The following is a 12,700-nucleotide window of genomic DNA, read 5'->3' on the forward strand; positions in this document are numbered from 1 at the left end:
AAGTTTTTTTTTTTAAATTAGTTTTCTCTCTGTCTCTTTGGTTTCCCTCCCTTTCCTCCCTAAGCACCCTGTTTAGGAATTACGGGGCTTGAATTGGATTCCATTGTTTAATGGCTGGAAGTAGATGGCTAAGGAGAATCCATAAGGGAAGTAAGTATTTAAAAATACATGTATGGTTCCATATGTTACCATCTGACACGTTTCTCCTCTTTTTTTCCTCTTCCACCACTCTGCCTTCTTTGCCTCGTTTTAAATGTGCCCCCCCACCCCGGTCCGTTTTGTTTTGTTCTGTTTCCTTGCTGTGGCTGATGCCAAGATGAATTTCCTTAATCGGGAAACAGCATCTCATTTCATTTGGAGATCCCATCTCTCTCGCTTTTTTTCTTTTTCATTTTTACTGCTTAATTTATAATAGGTTGATATTTTATATTGAATTCTCCTTGCACCCATTTCCCCTCCTCCATTAGTATTTTTCTGCTGTCTACCTGAGGACCAGCGTTGCAAAGGAAAGTTGAAGTACGAGAGAGAGAGAGAGAGAAGAAAATATTTAGACGAGTGTATGCTGGGAACAGTGCTCTCTCTCTCTCTCTCTCTCTCTCTGTACGTTGAGGCGGGTGGAGGACAGATTCTCCTTCCCCATTGCTAATGGAATCGCTGAATCGTGCTGCCATCTAGCGGACAGGAAGAGAGAGAGAGGTCCAACTGCAGTCTATATCGCCCCCCCTCCCCTTGTGTTGAGGGGAAAAAGCCCCAGCAGCTTAGGCAGGAGCAAGGTGGTTGTGAAGTATCTTATTTATCCCTTTAAATGCCAGAGGGAAAGAAACCCTCAGAGGGTAAATCTTTGTTTCATATGGATAGTGAATATATATCATTTTTATTAACTTCCAAGATGTTACGCTCCGATCGCCACCTTTTCGCCATTTTCCCCATCTTCCCTCCCAACTTCTATAAAAGTTCTAAGGCCAGAAGGCAGCGATTCCTGAGATATCAAATACTGGTTGTTTTTTTTTTGTTTTTTTGTTTTTGCCGAGAAGCAAAAAGTTGTATCGGGGAGGTGAGCCGGGTGTCCCTTTTCTAGTTTCGAAAGTTCAGGAGCTCAGATGCAAAGAGGCGCTTTCTGAAGCCGAACAGACAGTTTGCAATTTGATGGTGGAATAATGAAAGGTGGCTTCCCCCACTCCACTCGTCCCCGTCCCCCCCACCGCGCCGCAATCAGTTTTCCCTGCCAAGCCGTCCTCATTGTAGGTTGCATTGATAAAAAGGATGTTATTGAAAATGCAACAGTGGGCTTTTTTTCTCTGCCTCTCTCCCTCTTTTCCAATAAAGTCTCGGTCCTGTATTCTGGTGGTCACTGAAAAGGTGAAACGAATAAGATTAAATCTCTCACACGCACACACGCACACACACTCTCCACCCTCAACCACCCACCCCCAGCTCTCTATGTGTATCATCTAAGATTTTACTCCCCGGACTGCGGAGAGACGGAGGGAAAAAAAGAGGCAGAGCAAGAGAAAAGCGAAGAGGGAGGGAGAAAGGGGCGAGAGCGGGAGAAAGAAGCAGCCAGAGGAAGCCTGCAAGAGGCACCAGCTCCTTGGCGAGGTTTCTTCGGAGTCCGGATCCCCTCAGCTGGCCGGCAGCAGCCCTGGCCCCGTCTAAAGGCAAGTAGATTTTGCTTTCTGCCTCCTGTATTTCTGACAAAAGTTAAGCCCTGGGAAGCAGCATCCAGCTGCTTTGAGCTGAGATTCTCTCCCGCTCCCTCCCCGCCCCGCTTCCTCCTTTGACAAGAGTTCAACCAAAGCGGCAGCAACTTGGACTGGGGGGGGGACTTTTTAAAACCGCTCTCCCTCCTCTTCTCCGCGTTCCAACACACAGTTTCCGTGCCCGATCCGCTGTTCTTTCTCCCACCACTTTAGCTTCTGCCGGACGCTGAACAGAAGCAGATCCGGCCTGGTTGGGTTGGAAGCTCTTTCTCTCTCTCTCTCTCTCTCTCTCTGTATGTGTGTGTGTGCGTGTCCCTCTTTCTCCCCCCTCCCAATCTGTGTAGGTGGGGAGCATAGGACGGGGGCAGCTGTCTTGAGATAGGAAAATGGGAAAGCTCTGTGCAATAAATAAGCTTCCTCGTTATCCCAATCTGAAAAAGAAAAGGCCAAATCTACGCATAGGTTTCCACGAAATTAACCGAACTTTCTCCACAACCACCGAGCCCCTCCAAGTAGGAGCTACGCGGGTATGTTTCGCCAGATACATGTGTGAGTTTTCTTAAGGAACACTCTCGGTGAGGAGCAGGCGCTTACTCACCTTCCGAGGGGAGTCCTTGGACCCTTTCGGCAGTGGCGGAGGTCTGCCTAGGCGGGGGCTGCCTCAAGCCCCCCGTCTTTTCGCCGGAGCTTTGCATCTGCCCGGCAGACAGAAAATGCCACGGGGGGCCTGCGGTGTCTGAGCTGAGCTTGCTCGCACTCTGATCTTTACCTGCTTGGCTTGTTACTTGATCACCTAATGAAAAGATCGATTGCAGATTGTTTATCTGAGGGAGGGAGACTGTCAACAGATTAGAGGGACAACGGACGAGATCCACAGAATGAAAAAAGAGAGGCAGGGCAGCGAGGAAGGCCTCCCCCCCCAGCATACAGCTTTCATTACACAAGGAAGGGGCTATGGGGTTGCCTTGAAAAGAAGGATAAATAATCTCCCCATTATTTCTGGTGTAAAAGCAACGCGTGGAGTTTGTCCTTGTCAGAAGGGTATCAGATAACACCCTGTGCAATATCTGCTTTAAAAAGAAAAAAAAGAAAAGAAAAATATAGGGTGATTAGTGGCCACTTCAATAGGTTCTTCAAGAAACCTTACCTTCTGAGATTTGGTACCAAGGAATATCAGTTCAAGTTGGGAAAAAGGAATCCCTCAACCGAAGAGATCCTTAAACTATCCACAGGCATTAATTTAGATAGCTCAGATCTAGTAATACTTTATAAATCCTTGTCTTCTTTTTTCTTTTATACGGCAGTTAATAATAATAATAATAATAACAACAACAACAACAACAACAATAATAATAATAATAATAATATAGTATTGTATTAAAGTTGCTGGAAAGCCATCTAGCTTTAGGCAAAAACACTGTATCTGATCTGATCTAAAAAACAGAGGAAAGCTCTAACTTGAAGTCCCACGCTAGCTGTATTTACTCTGAATTTCCTTTGGTTTCCGTGGTGTTTATTGGCTTGGAGAATCCCAGTTTTGCCAGAGATGGGTAAACTGGTTTAAACAGAAGGAGGTTTTATTCTGGGCATCCAGGGTGCCAGATGACATTTTCAGGTGTGTTTTTTTCTTTTTTTCTTTCTCTTCTTCTATTTTTTTAAGGGGAGAAGAGACATAGAAATTGAAATCAAAGGACATTCATGATATTTTCTGGACATAGGAGAGCAGGGCTGCCGATGCCATAAACCATATGGATGGTGTCCCCTGAAATTGTAATGTTTGGGGAATAAGGAGCCGAAGGCTAATCAAAGAAAAACCTGGGATGCTTTCTTGATACATTAGATGAGCCATTTGCATATTTTGATGGGGTATTTTATGTGAAAGTAGAGATTCAGGCTGAGCGGATCCTTGTCACCCAAATCCTTTTCTATGGAAGCACTTAGATCAAGGGAAGGACCTGCACCTCTTGAAGATGTAGCCCCAAAGACTTCTTCCTGGGAATAAGGCCAACTGAATGCTATGGAACTTAATTCTGAGTTGATGGGTGTAGAAAAGAGAGCATGCTCTCTCTTTAGAGATTTACACCCTGCCTGGACTACAGGGAAGTGCTTCTATACTTTAGGTATAACTTGTCCAGTTATTTCTAAAAGGACAGGGAGGTAATTAAAAAACAAAGAAAAGGCTCCTTCCTCTACTAATTTTTAAAAAAACCCTAAACTGGGAAATAAAAAAAATATCTATGTTTAGATACTTTGTCCTTCCGGAAACCAGTTTCTTTTAAAGGCCCAGTTTCCCTGAAAATTCATCTGCATTATTCTCATCCTTTATCATAGATAGCTGCTTGGCTTGAGCTGAGATTCGCTTATCTTGTTAAATCATCCTTATAAGGAAAGCTATCGGGATCCTCGCTTTCTTGAGTGGAGAAAAATATGTTGCATTTTTTTTTTTAGGGAAGCTGAGCAGCTCACTCCCTATTCTGGTACGAGATCCAGCTGCATTTCGTTAGGACATGACATTTGGGAGCTGCTTTTTAAAGCACACATATGCCATTCCCGTTCTCCATAGATCAACTTAAAACAAATCCAGAAAGCAAGCCATACGGAAGGCGTGCTTGGAATTCTGTTCTCTTGCTTTCACAGACATAACAGCCTGCTGGGCCGTTTGAGAGCCCTGCAAATCAGCTCTCAAAGACTTCGATGGAGTCTCCCCAAGGCTGGCTTCGTAGCTTTGGGCTGCCGGGGGTCATCAGAAAGCAGATCAAGAGACATTCTCCCTCCAGGGTTTGGTCCAGCACTTCCACTCTACGGGCAAAAGATTAATGGTCGCCTAAACAATTTAGACCCTTCTCCCCACCTCTTTTTAGGTCTGGCCAAGTTCAGAGCACCAAGAGATGGCCACAGTTTAGATGTTCGTTGCCCAGATCCATCAGTGCCTCTCAGAAGCTTGCGTTAGGCAGTGGAGTCTACCTAGCAAGGATGTTCCCTCTACCAGCAGAAGTAGGCCTTGGTCATGGGTAAATCCTTTCCCCTCCCGCCCCTTCTCTGTTAACCATTTTTCATTCCCGCCCCAGTCCATTCAAAGACGTTGCCGGCCTGCCTGTTTCTCTCCCATTACTTGCAGTCTGTATAAATCTAATTTTGCATATCGCAGATAGCTGGGGTCTGTGCGCGCCCTCCCATCTGAGAACTGTTCTTCTCATTTGAGTCTTCTCAGGAAAAGTCTCCAGCGGGTTCTTGGCTCCTGTCTGTAAATAGCCAGGGGACACCTAAAAAAATTTTTTTTTTAAAAAAAGAGGGATATCTTCCCTTCTAGGGAGAACTTCTTCGTGAAGTGCAACTGATCTGGCCGTCCTCCTAAGTTACTGTTTTTACTTGAGGAGATTGGTTGTCTGATGACCGATTGGTTCTGCCTTAACAGCTGGATTTTGATTTTTTTTTAAAAAAAGAGGAAAATAAAGTCATCAATACAATCTTCTCCTGTTTTTTTTAAAAAATGCTGAAATGAATAAAAATGAACCTGCTTTCAGAAAGACTATGGTTATATTTAAGTGGGGGGGGGATACCTGTTTATATGCGTGGTCTATGTAAGTAAGGCGTCCTTGATTACATCCAATATCCGTGTCAGATACATCTTTATTTAGTTCTTGGGTACCGGGGTACTATAAAAGCCATTAGCAATTACTTTCAAGCTACTTATTTGGAAGTAAGGAAGCCTGCCAAAATCAATAAGATTCTGTAAACATGGCGGAAAAAGATAGCAAGTTTAGAGAAAGTGCCTTTCCCCACCAAAGGACAGGAAAAACCTGCGTGTTTATCCAAAACCAAGCCTGAGCTGGGGGAGAAGCCCGCCAGCCAGTGAGATTGTCAGGGTTTCACTATTTTGCTTTCTTTGAGATCATCTTCACCAGTTGAAAACTAAGATGGGTATTGTTCAAGGTTCTTGGAAAAAGAAGCGTGAAGTCTTAACTGCTGGCGGGTCCGTCCAGCAAGGAGCAGGATCCTTTCCACAAGTTTGGGGCCACCTGGCCCACCAGCTCAGACCATTCCCCGGGTTTGATGTGACCTTGGGGGGCAACGGGGAGCCAGGCACTGACTCAGAGAGAAGCAGCTGATGGGTGAAAACAAGGGGTTCACTGAGCTCAAAGGGGCACTAAGATCTTGTCTGGTGCAATCCCTGGGAATTCCCTGGGGCTTCTTCTCAGGAAAGGTTTTAGTGAGAGCCTGCAGCCCTGCAAAATGATTTAGACTGAAGTCCACCCCTCCTCCACTCCACCCCACCCCCCTCCCCGCTCCCTTCAAGGAAGAATGTCCCCCAAGAAAGTTTGTGTAGGATAGCAGCCCCATCTACTTTCCATTAGGCAATGTTGGCCAATCCCTGAGAGACAAACCTCCTTCTCAGCCCTCTGAAAAAGTTAAACCACTTTTAGGTGAACCAAGTTCACTTCCTTGTCCTCCGTATTAAACAAGGTCCCTCCCCCCCTTTGACTTCTCACCCTATAAAAATTTCACAGCCTGATATTTACTACAGTATTGGTGCAAAGCTGTGGTGAGCTTTGAGTGTAAGGAGCAAAAAGGAAGGGGAGGGAGGGGGAGAATGGCCAGTTTGGAAAGCAAAGCGGGATGGGAAAGAACTTCTTGTTCAGGAGATCTGAAGGCAAAGGCCAGATTTGTCCTTCAGAGGCACCGCAGACTCTCTCTCCGGAGGTGAAAGGCGGCTGCAGGCCTGATCTGGAAAGGGAGGCCTTGGGGAACTGAAGCCGGGAACCAGGCCTTTTCGGGTCGCCCCCAAACCATTTACCAAGGAGACTAAAGTGGCTTAGTTATGTTAGGTCACTCAGGAGCCAGATTAAGGGACACTTCTCTTTCGTGGCCTTCGAAGTCAAAGTGAAATTGAAGGGAAGGGAAAAGCGGGTGGGGGAAAAAAAAACCCCACTTGGTATGAAGTGAGAAACTTGGCAGTTCTCTTTCTTTGCAAGGTGGTGCAAGGTGGACTTCGGAAAGGGAGGCGTCCAAGAAGCCCGGCTGGACTTCCTGGATACGATTAGACTATATCCCCCCCCCCTCCACCCTCCCGCCAGCTCATCCTATGCTTGCTGTAATAAATCGCATTTCCCCTCCTTAGACTGTCAGGGCCAAGATATGTTTATTGTGGGGCAGACTACTGAGAGGGAGGCCAAGGGAAAGAGTTGGGTGGGGGGGGGAAAGGGAGCACTGGCAGAAGTCAGTGAAACCAGCCACCCAAACAGACCATTAAGAATCATACCACACTGAAGCAGGCTAAGGGGAGCAGTGATGTGTGTGTGTGTGTGACAAAGTATTCCAAAGGGCCTGGCGAATTGGGGGTGAGGAACAGAGGGCTTGGCTTTATTGTCAGCCCCTAGAACTGAAAGGGCAAAAAAGAGGGAGGGGACTCCTTTGTCCCAGCTGACCCTCAGCTATTCTGGAGGCTCAGGTTGGTGTGAAAAGGACGAAGAGGTCACTTGAAGTCGCCTTTTATCTATTCCTCTTTTCTCCTTGGATCAGCAGCTTTGAATAGGCATCTCCTAATTGCTCTTCACAGAAGGAAAGGGACCAGGGCAGGCCAGGCAGGGAGAAACTGGGTTGCCCCAAGTGCTCCTAGGAGCCAAGAGGAAGGGTTGGGCTCCTGCAGCAAGTCCTCTAGCCTTCCCCAGGTTCCTGGCCTGGCACTGCACACGCACAATGTTGGCATTCGGAGATTGGAGCTTAATTAAATAACGACCCTTGCACCCTCTTTGGAAATAATCAAGGAAGAATTCTTGCAGGGAGGCTTCTTGGCAGGCTCCCCATTCAGCCATTTGGAGATGGAGTGTGTGTGTGTGCTGGACTGAGGTCACGAGGTCTGGCCACTTGATGGGAGGAGTTGGTGGTGGCTGCAGAGCCTCTTGCAGTGTGTCTTCTATTGCTAGACTGTTGAGATTGAGAGGTGGAATCTTAACAAGGATTCCTGTGCCCCAGAAGGTTGCCCTTCCACCCTTACTAGTGTAGGAGCCATAAGTTATAGGCTTTGGCTGCAAGAAGCAAAATCCCTCTCTTTTCTTAGCCATTAGGCAGATGGGTGGTCATACTGGAGATATTTTCAAATACTTCTGCTTGCAGAAGCCTTTGTTGATAAGGCCACTCATTTCCAACTCAACCCACGGTTCTGTCCTTCCCAACCTCCCCAGTCCAGCTGGGCAGCAGTCTGGTTGCATCAAGGCCCTGCCTCCATTCATCCATTTGGGGCATTCCTGCTGCAACGCCTCTGCATTTCCAAGAGCTGAGTGGCTGCCCTTCCTCTCAACCCCAGATTGGCTCTGGCCCAGGGTAGACAAAAGCCCCTTGGTTCATGCCACAGAAAGTGGCATTAAAGCCAGTGCAGGAGTCCAGTTAGTGCTCCTAAGCACTAACACACACTTTTGCCTCAAAGAAGACCCTCTTCATATTTTGTACCTTCAGGACAAACGGGTCAGATGCAGCTGCTGCTTATTCTCTTTCTTTTTGACCCCACCTCCCATTACTAAAACAACTATGCTAACTGGTCTGAAATTCCTGGTTGGGTTTTTTTTTTCCTCAGCTCTTTTAATCACCTCATTTGTCACCAAGAAAATGACCTGCTATGTATTAACTAGAATACCTGATTTATTTTGATGTAGTGCTTTGGGCTAGAGCGAGGATCTTCTCAGTAATCCCCCAATTTGAAGTTAAATATTGAACAGGGGTAGGGTGTGTGTGCGCGCGCGGGGGCTGTTTTAATTTTTTTTTTGAAAGTTTGAGGGGGCAGTTAAATCTTGCTTATGTGACTAAACTGTTTCTCGGATGGCTGAGGAAATGTAGCTTTTAACAAAAGCTATAGCAAATGTGATGAATGTTTGGGAATTACCAAGCCTTTCACTTCTCTGTCTGGAAATAAACTCTGTCTCTTGAGTGTGTGAAGTGAATGGGAATCACTACAGAGGGGGGCAGAAAGCAAGGAAAGAGACAAATCAAAATCTGGATTTTGCAAAAGTTTACACCTGATTCGATGAAAATGGAAATGAATAAATAAATCTCAAACTGGCTAGTTTGGGTGTAGTAGTTTAGCAAGACTAATTGCAGACAATGGAGCTGAAATGACTTTTCCAATTAGCTGCTGGTTGGAGTTTAGTTGAGGAACTGTCAGCTTCACCGATGGGTAATTGCTTTATTGCTCACAAAACTATCATCTATTTAGAACATATGTGCTAATTACTATGGATGGGCGTTTGGGAGTGAGAGAGAGGGAAAAAGACAGTGTGGAGAGGGAGACCATAAATCTATTGGTACTCGGGGAAAAGTCCAGGGGGTTGCTGAGCAGTGAAACTCCCTTCCTCCGGAGGGATGAAGGCTCTTGGTGAGATGGTAGCCATCCTCTTTTTTTTTCTTTCTCAGGACCACACTGGGAATTGGTTCAAACAGACTGTCTCCACACTGGGAATCAAAGCAAACAGACCATCCAAGCAGTGTCACCCTAAGTGCTGCCTTTAAATCCTTTTAATTCTCTTGAAGTGACAAAGCAGGCAGACTGATCTTCCAGTTTCAGCTTCATTGCGGGTGTGTGTGTATGTGTGTCAGCATTGAGAAGGACGGTTGTGCTGTAGGGTAGAGGTCAATTTCAGCTGCAGGCATCCAGGCTTCCTGGAAGGAGTGGTGGGGACCAGAAGTTCCTCCTCCTATTGCACCCTGTTGTCTTTTCCCCATCCTAAAATCTTCACTTAGAAATGAATTATTCTGGGAGATGAAATCTCTTTTCACCTGCTTGAACTTTGTTTATATCACAAAGTAAAACGGCTTCATTTGAAACGGGTGTGCGGAGGGGGCCAAGCTAAAGAAAGGGTCAACATTGACCCCCGTTTTGGAATCACTATACTTTTTTTTTAAGGGTAAGGATGGGGACAAAAAAAAATACATGTCTTGGAAGTTGAAATGGGTGAGGAAGGTGTCCAGGAAGTAGAAGAAGTATGTGGTACTTTAAGCATCTCAACACTGTTGAGATGCACATTTGGTCTGCTCAGGGAGTCTGCTGGATGCAGGAGAGGATCTGAGGTGGAAGAGGACTAAGATCGAGGTTTCCTTTATTTTCTTAATTTGCCAGCAGTGTTTGTTTATTCATTTTTAAATAAGCTATTGGTTTACTCAGAAAGTGAAAAGAATGGACACTCTCTTTTCAAGCACACTGATAATCCCCAGTTTTTTTTTTTTTAATTCTATGCACCTCTCTCATACTTTCTCTTACCTTTGGACAAGAAAAAGAAGGAAGATATGCGGGGGGGGGGGAATAAATAAAATATACAAATAAAATAAAAAAGACGGGAAGACAGAAAGACTCATCTTTTCAAAAACTAAAATTTAAGACCAGATTGGAAAGAAGTGAGTATGCATTAGAAGAATATACCTGTCTTTGGACCCCAGGTACCTTAAGACTGATTTCCAGAGACAAGTCAGTGCCAAACGTGTGAGCTGATTTTGACCATTCCTTTTCCTTGTCAGTAAATGCTAGTTTGCAAAACAGCTTTCAAGAGAGAGAGAGAGAGAGAGAGAAAACGAAAGGGTGGCGGTGGGGAGGGAGAGAGAAAATATCTGTCTAGGTAGCATCTTGCCAGAACTTTTTATTTGGATTTATCTACCAGCTCCGGCTAGCATATTGCTCCTCACTCCAGCCCTTCACCTCTGAACTTTTCAAGTCTCGTAACTGTTCCTTCCTGGTATCCTAAATGATAGGGTTTGCAAAGGATCTGTTCTGGGAGCGATCAAGATCCAGAGCTCCATTTTTGGCTGCCCTCTGGGCTCCTCTAAGCAAGATTGTGACACCTTTCTGAAATGGGACAGATCTCTTTTGAGCTCAGAGTGGCTGTTAACAGCAGCCCTGATTTCTCAGGGACTGAAACAACCCTTGAAGATATTTTCCAGAAGCCCACCTCCCCCTCCGAGTTGTAGTGCCAGGGCAGTTGGGAGAAATGCCTTTTGGACAGAGAGTCTTCCCAGACAACAGGGGGTCACAGTGACCCGGTGGGTGGTGTGTACAACGGCAGTGAGAGAATTTGATTCTGGTACTTGATGCATTTGCCATCAACTGGGTGAAACTGGCTCCCAGGTGACCTTTATTTACAAAGCATCAAAGATGGAAACGATAGACTAGGGCGTGTGAGGCTTGCATGAGCCAACGACTAGGAACGGGACTGCTAACAGAGGAAAGCCATGAGAAACTTGGCGGAGGCTCTTAGAAATAATTCTTCCTCTGCAGTCAGGGTGGGGTTGTCATCCTCTGTGCTTCACTGGAAGGAAAATAGTAAAAATCAATCTTAAGGAGAGTAGTATTTATTTCTCCCTTTTCAAGTACGCCGCCGGAGCTTTTCATTGTGTTCACTTTTGCAGAAGTCTCTGGGAAATGGGGAAAGGCTAGTAGGGAGCCCCTGCCCACTTTGTGGTGGCAAGTCCCTGCATCTGAAATAAGTTGATGATCTCGGACAGTGTTTCCCAAAAGTCGCCAAGGTTGAGAAACGCTGATCTAGAAGAATGAAACATTAATTTATAGATACCTAATTTGTTTGCAGTTGCAAAGCGGCCAAAAGCGCAAATTTCTGAGCAAATTACATATTATTTCCCTCTGCCCGTACTTATAATCCTCTCCATTTAAATCAGTGGTACTCTTTTTCCTATAACAGGTTTATTGGTTTACAATTCTGTATATTTCCAATGCTGATAGCATGTTTTGAACTGGCCGTATATCTATTTTTCTGTTTCTCTGAGGGATCCTAGATAAGGCAACTAGGTGTGTGGCTCTAACTATGCAAGAGCTTATTAAATAGTCAGACAGATATTCCTAAAAATCTCAAGTGCAAGATCTGCACATTTTTCTTTCAGTCAAATTAATTGCCCAGGCACACCCTTCCATGCAGGGTGATATGTAAAAGTACTTATCTCTAAATTTCATGCACAAAATAGGTGTGTATAAAATGAATGTCCATTCATGCGTATCTTGCTTATTTATTCAGCGGGTAAAACCGATGGAATAAAAAAAAAAGGCAAAGGCCTTGGAATGTTATTCCCTAGAGAAATTCTCTGCTTCTTTTTCTGGCATCCCACAATTTAACATCTTCCCTTCCTTCCCCCCTCCCCGCCCCCCCCACTTGGTCAACGTTTCCCTTCTGTTCCAATCTACCTCTCCTTTCTTCCTTTCTCCGTCTGATGAATTAAAGTTGTTATTTAGACTCTTAAACAACTCACCCATCCAGCCTTGTTATTTAGAAACAAAGACGGATCGACTCAAGAGACGTTCCCTCCCGGTCCACTGCCTGGCAGAGATAGATGCGGCAAGCCGTTTCTTGCCCTTCTGCCTCACCTGGGCGAAAGGGCGCTTCAAGCTGCGGAGTCCGACGGGAGAAGCAAAATCTTTCTAAACATTTGGCAGAAACGGGTCCGCAAGCAGCGGGAGCAGGAGGGGTGGTGGTGGCTGGGAGGGAGGGAGGGAGGGAGGGCGGCTGCCGAAACAGAAAGTAGTGGAACTCCATTGACTTTCGATTCTTTGTCTGTCTGCTTTAACCCTGCTTCTCCTGATTTCTCTCTCCAGTAATTCTCCAGGTTTGAGCCCTTCCTCAAAGGAAGGCGAGAGAGAGAATGAGAGAGAGAGAGAGAGAGAGAGAGAGAGGGAGAGGGAGAGGGAGAGAGAGAGGGAGAGGGAGAGGGAGAGAGAGGAACTGATCTCCATTATTTAATCCAGAGCAGCAGATCCGCAGGTGTCCAACCTGCAGTTCTGGGCTTTTCAACTTTCTCCCGTAGCCAGATCTCCCCAACAAGTGCTTACAATGCCAGACAAACTTTCCTGATCCCAAGGGAAAGTTGGGGCTGTGAAGGGTGGGGATGGCATTTTAGTCCATGTACAGTGGAATCTTACACACCTCTATGCTTGATTTAAAGCGTTATCTCACTTCTTTGAAAAGTTTGGCACAAAATAATACTAGCATAAAATCGGCTGTATGTATGAACTG

The 12,700-nt window shown here is 45.7% G+C and overlaps 1 long non-coding RNA gene across 8 annotated transcripts in view; it reads left to right on the forward strand.

Moving 5' to 3' along the window:
• Positions 1-12,700, forward strand: part of LOC131192314 (uncharacterized) — a 124,964-nt gene that overhangs the window by 1,413 nt on the left and 110,851 nt on the right. For all 8 annotated transcript variants that reach the window (XR_009153701.1, XR_009153699.1, XR_009153698.1 and 5 more), the window contains exon 2: positions 65-150. This is a non-coding gene — a long non-coding RNA (uncharacterized LOC131192314). The remainder of the gene's footprint in view (positions 1-64; positions 151-12,700) is intronic.

Source organism: Ahaetulla prasina, chromosome 2 (assembly GCF_028640845.1).
Source record: "Ahaetulla prasina isolate Xishuangbanna chromosome 2, ASM2864084v1, whole genome shotgun sequence".
In the NCBI taxonomy this organism is placed as follows: Eukaryota; Metazoa; Chordata; class Lepidosauria; order Squamata; family Colubridae; genus Ahaetulla; species Ahaetulla prasina.